Source organism: Pseudophryne corroboree, chromosome 9 (genome assembly GCF_028390025.1).
Source record: "Pseudophryne corroboree isolate aPseCor3 chromosome 9, aPseCor3.hap2, whole genome shotgun sequence".
Taxonomy (NCBI): Eukaryota; Metazoa; Chordata; class Amphibia; order Anura; family Myobatrachidae; genus Pseudophryne; species Pseudophryne corroboree.
Genome location: NC_086452.1, coordinates 146,665,736 through 146,672,147, shown reverse-complemented (window position 1 = coordinate 146,672,147; position 6,412 = coordinate 146,665,736). Strand labels below are relative to the sequence as shown.

At 43.8% G+C, this 6,412-nt stretch overlaps 1 pseudogene; it reads right to left on the bottom strand.

Moving 5' to 3' along the window:
* Positions 1 to 207: 207 nt before the first annotated feature.
* Positions 208 to 326, bottom strand: LOC134964914 (5S ribosomal RNA; annotated as a pseudogene).
* Between the last annotated feature and the right edge of the window lie 6,086 nt (positions 327 to 6,412).

The window sequence follows — 6,412 nt, the reverse complement described above, 5'->3', positions numbered from 1 at the left end:
TCCCAGGTAGTCTCCCTCCCTGGTACTGGTCAGGCCCGGACACTGCTTAGCTTCCATGATCAGACGAGATTGGGCGTACCAGCGTGGTTTGACTGTACGTGAATTCTAACAGACATCATGGCGCCAAGGACCAGGTTAACACTACAAAAAAGCGGTTCTATACCGGTGCTGTTTATTTGGTCAATGTTTATTATATATCAACTGTCATCCTTACAGTACCCGATCTTCCCAGGTAGTCTCCCTCCCTGGTACTGGTCAGGCCCAAACACTGCTTAGCATCCAAGATCAGACGAGATTGGGCGTACCAGTGTGGTTTGACTGTACGCGTATTGACCATGACAACAAAGACCACATCTATTTGGAAAATTTTATTAATAATATATAATAATAATATATATTAAAGAAAATTCAAATAGATTTCACAGTGGATTAATCAATAATTTAGTAGGTTAGGCATGCATGCATTCCATAAAAAGACTGAAGAATGGGTTAGTGTATTTCCAGTTCCAGCTGCACAATGGGTTAATTTGTACCCAGCAAGTCCCTTATGCATATATTTGTTAGAAAGCATTTGCTCACTGTATTTCTTTCTGGACTGAATCTAACATTTCTGACTAACCTTGAATTATACCTCCCACAAAAAGGAAAAAGTGGTTGGAGGTTTTGGTTCTGTATGAAAAACATTAACATTCTTGCACACTGCCTCTAACTAACTAACACATATATGCATAAGGGACTTGCTGGGTACAAATTAACCCATTGTGCAGCTGGAACTGGAAATACACTAACCCATTCTTCAGTCTTTTTATGGAATGCATGCATGCCTAACCTACTAAATTATTGATTAATCCACTGTGAAATCTATTTGAATTTTCTTTAATATATAAGAAAATATATTTAGTGTAAGCAATAACAGATTCATGAATTAAGGGTGATATAGAAATATTTTATTGTGTGATTTAGGAATCATGTATTAATTGTTTTATAAATTTCATACTGGCCGGTATATGCTTGTATTTATAGCATTGTGTTTTTTTATATATATATCAGTAAAGAACGTATTTTACCAAAGTGAACAGCGCTTTCTCGTTTTTGTTTGTTGTATTCTGTTGTGGAGGGGTTAGGATCATCCCTCAGAGTGCAGCTGCTTTTCACTTTGGGTGTGACAGCGCCAAGTGCAAATTTGTATTTTAGTTTTCAAGTTAAGTTTGATTTCTTATCCTTTTACATTTTCTATATGCAATATCTCTGGTATTTTAAATAATTGTTTTGTAATAGTTTTGAAACTGTTTTTACTCTCATATATTAAAATTCACTTTTAAAATATCTTTTGGCTTCCAATTTTAAATATTTAACCATTGGTTTTAAGCCACACTTGTTGCCGGTACCCCTATTTCCTCCTTTTTTATACATTTTAACAATACTGTACCAGTGTTGTATCTGTAGGGTTTGGCTGACACCGTTTGATAAGGTTCAGTGGGCTTTTAGCTTTCGTATTGTAAAACATTTTATCGTTTACATAGTCTTACTGAGATTTTCATCCCACAAGTGGCGCTGTACTATCTTTTTACATATATATATATATATATATATAAAAGCCATCATCATCCTTTAAACCATAAAAGGGGCAGACTAGCTGGATCAAGAGGTTCTTATCTGCCATCAAATTCTATGTTTTTATTTACTAGTATAATCACTAAACAGACACAATTATGCAAAAAATGCACTCAGCGTCTACATCTGTGAATCTTTATAAATGATCCTCAATCAGTGGCTTCACTGGGCTTGATGTCACCCAGGTGTGTCACAATTGTAGGCTTGGTGATTCTCTAGATATGCTAAGCTGAGAAAGGTGCCCATGATACCTTACTGATTACCTCAGTGCATGTGGTTAATCAACGTGGCACCTGACCCAAAAGTACCTTTTGGGTCAAGCCTAGGGTGACCTCCTGCTCTCACCCCAAAACACAATTATTAATATGTAAAAATTAGGTAACATGAGCCTCTCGGGGTTTGGGTGTTGAAACACAGATTACATAACTAAGATTAAGATTTTTAATCCAAGTTAAAACTTCAAAGCTTATAGTAACAGAAAAAGAAAGGTTACAAAAAATAATAGTTTAAATAGTCACACAAGGGGGCGTGGCCTGGCTGCTGGAGGAAGCAGATGCGTGCTATTTGGGCTCTCTCAGTTTGAGTCATCAAATGTCGTATTTTTCCTCCCCCTGGGTGCCTTTTCTATTTTAACCGCTGCCCTGCCTCCCCTGGCCTACCTGTAGTGGCCTGGTGTGTGCTGCGGAATTGGGGAGCAAGCCCCGGAGCTCCCACAGATTGCGGCCTACCAGTAGTCCTCATGCTGGGACCTTGATTTTGCCGCTGAGCCGGCACTACCCTCTGGTGCCGTGGACTAAGAACTCGGCCCTCTCCTCCACTCCTGGGTGCTTTGGCTGCCGCTGGACACCCCTGGGGAGGATCTTCTGCTGCCCTTGCCTGCCCTCTCTGCCGGGATCGCATGGAGAATCAATCTGCCTGGTGGAGCTGCGGGATGCCCGGCGGCCATCTTGGAGGGGACTCGGGGCATACCACGATCCCCTGCCCATCTCCAGTGTCTGAGGTGAGCCGTACTGCAGGACTGACAGGCCCTCACGATCCCTGCTCTGTGCCCCTGGAGTCATTCATTTCACACAGCATCACACTACTTACTATTGCTAGGTCCCATGCTGTGCTGCTGCTGGGAGTACACATCTCCCTGCATTTTCTCTCTCCCCCCAGTCTCTTTTGTGGTTAATTCCTGCTGGTTGAGAGCTAACAGGGCTGCTCTGTTCTCATAAACTACACCTCTGCAGTGCTTTATACTACACCCCTGAACCTCTATAGTACCTCTGTGGTGCTTTATACTACACCCATGCACCACACATTTATGGTGCTTTATGTGACTTTTTTTGTTTAATCAGTCTTCTGATGAGATGTACATAACGTGAGGCTCCTATATTGGCTTTGTTTGCTAGTTAGCCTCGTTCGCACTACTGCTCAGTCTCAGTGCAGTCCGGGCCTCTGACAACACCACAAGCTGCACTGCTCATTGAAGCCTCCCCTCTGAGACTGGATCCGACTGGCTGTCTCCCCAGGTCATGAGTGTGGCCGATTCCCCTATATCAACCTCCAGGTCAATCCGCATCTATCAGGGCAGGTGAGTGTGCTCTTGCAGCACACCTTCTTCAAATTTGCTAGCCTTTTCCCTGACCCCTGACCTGCTGTAGTGCTCTCTACCCACCCTCTGCCATCCCAGCAGAAATGCTAATGGGGGTACATAATAAAAACAATCCGCGCAGAGGTACATGGGGCTGTCTCTGGCCTAAAAATGCACATGGACAGCTTGGGGTCTAGAGTTGATGCCATTGAAAGGAAACAAGAAGAGCTTATCACCTTTCAGCAGGAATCAAATGCGTACAGATGTTATGCTATTGGTGGACAAACAAGAAGAATTGGATAATAGGGGCCTTCGAAACAATCTTAGAATCCGTAACATCCCTGAGACGGTGGAACAGGCCCACCTCACTGATTACCTGATCCGCCTATTCCGCTCTCTCACTCCCTCTGTTCCTGATATGCTACTTCTAGATAGTGCTCACAGGGCCCTCCGTCCTAGATCTCAGGAGGCTAAAATGCCAAGAGATGTGATTCTACATTTTCACTACTTTGCTGTCAAAGATCAAGTCTACGCCAAAGCTCGGATTTATTCTGCCATCTCTTTCGAAGGCTCCGATCTTCTTGTCTTCCAGGATCTGTCTCCAGTCATGTTGAATAGAAGAAGGGAAATAAAGGACATCACAAAAACCCTGAGAAGACAATAATATCAGATACAGGTGCGGCTTCCCCTTCGCCCTCCAAGTCAAATCTGACGGTAAAGTTCCAACTGCCAGATCCCCTGATGAGGCCCTTCAATTGCTCCACCACTTGAACATTTCCAGCCCTCTGGTTACCTCTCAACATCGTCCCCTAGTCAACATCTCCCCTTCCCTCACAGCCCCATCCTCAGCTAGGAACACTGTTGGATCTGCCTCCCATACTCCTCCAGTTACATGACTCTAATTATGCTACTACCCTCGAGTTGGCCTTACAGTAGCTTTCATCAGATCTCAGGGTGACTTTTTGTGTATCATCACTGTTCCCATACCCTGCAGTGTCCTATGTTTAGTTATTGTTGCTGTTCTTTACTTTGATATATTTGAGGGGGTTGGGCCTGTTTGGGTCTCAGGGCCTGTGTTCTTTGCAGTCGGCCTCATGAGCCTATTAGTACTATTGCTTGAGATATTTTCCGTTGATATGGCTCATGTTTGTATGTGCGTGGACCCCGGCCCCCAGAGACCCAACCAGTTCACGCTTTCTATTCCTGTTTTCAACTGTTCTAATGTTATTGATTTTCTCCTTCCCTATGTTTGAATGTATGCTATTCGGGGGCTCAGGTGATGAGGGTCTACGGACCTCTATATTTTTTCTAGGGTTATGTAACCACCACACCATGTCTACCCTTTGTTCCTTTGGATTTGCCCTCCCTCCTCTCCTTCCCCCCCTCCCCTTCTTCCTCCCCCTCCCCTTCAGCTCCTTTTGCTTTCTAATTACGATATACATATTGTATTGGTTTTGCCCACACACGGGACCCGTTCCTCACACGTTTTTCCTCCGAGCGGCTGAGATCACCCATCCCCCATTCGGCTTTCACGGTCGACATCGGACAAACTAGGCCTGCGGGTCTACTCCTCCCTTGGGTCCGATTTGTGAGAATGGATTTTCTCAGTTTTCTAGTTGTTGGTGCTAGCATATGTCTGTTTACCATATGTTCTCCTCCTATTTCTCTTCTTTCTCTGGTCTTCTTTGCTTCTTCTTCCCCTCTTTTTCCCTAGGTCCTGCTGGTACGTCTCTACCTGAATAGTGTTACACTCTTATTCCATGGTTCTTAGAATAGTATCCCTGAACATGAAAGGTTTGAACAGCCCACACAAACATTCTCTCTTATTTCATTCCCCTAAGCAATTACGAGGCAATATTATATTTCTGCAAGAGACACGCTTTTCTGGCACGTCACACCCTGAACTTAGGTCTAAAACCTTCCCACACACTTTTCATGCTTGCGATCCCATATGCAAGAAGAAGGGGGTTTCTATTCTCTTTGCTAGTCACCTGGCTTTCACCCCCTCCAATATATTGAGAGACCCTGAGGGTAGGTATCTGCTGTTAGTGGGGTCATTAAATGGAATCCCCTACACATTCCTGAATATCTAAGCTCCAAACCAATCACAGGCCCCTTTCTTTTATTCCCTAAATAGCCTATTAGCTCTGCATAGATGCGGTAATGTGGTTTTAGGTGGGGATTTTAATGTAACTCTGGATAGTGATCTGGACAGATTTAAACCTTTGCCCAGATCAATGCACTCTTCTCATTATCGTAATTCGGCTGCTTTGAATCTTCCGCTGTCCCAACATCTCCTCTTTGATGCATGTAGAGTGAAAGAGCCGAACGCTCGTGACTACACCTTCTACTCCCCTATATATGATGTTTACACAAGATTGGATATGCTCTTTTTGAATACAGAGACTGCTTAGTGCATTCTTGACACCTCCATTTACCCTAGCATGTGGTCAGACCATGGTCCGGTTACTGTGGACGTCCCGGGCATACATCTTCCCACACGCCACCCTACGTGGCGGTTGAATAATAAAATCCTTCTTAATCCCCAAACGAAAGCCCAAATCGGTGCCGTAATATCCCATTACTTTAATACAAATGCATCTCCGACTATTTCTCCTATGTTGCTGTGGGATGACCATAAGGCAGTCTTACGCGGTTGTTTGATCAGTGCCTCCTCTCATAATACAAAGTCAAGAACCAACCGCATTCGGGAACTCTCGGATTTGGTCAGATCCCTTTCGCCATAAAATATCAGGGTCCGAAACAGATCTCTCCTCTTTGTCCTCCGCCAGAGGTGAACTAAATTTACTCTTGACAGCTAAGGTGGAAACTAGCTTGAAATGGCTCAACCAGTCTTTTTATGAAAAAGTAGACAAGGCTGATCGGCTGCTAGCTTTTTGGCTTCGGACTAGATTGGCTAGGAAAAACGTTCTATCTATCCAATCTTCCCCTGGTAAGAAAACCTGCAATCCTAAACTTATCACTGAGACTTTTTCTCGTTTCTATGAGAAGTTATACAATGCTTTTGGGTCCTCCCAATCTAGCCCTGATTTTCTTGCTGAAATACGTAACTTTGTGTTTCACTGCCATCTGTCCTGTTTGTCCCCAATGGCTACCGCAGAGCTAAACTCTAGGATCTCTGATGAAGAAATTGCCACCATCATTAAAAATCTAAAACCAAATAAGGCTCCTGGCCCGGATGGCTTTTCAGCAACCTACTAC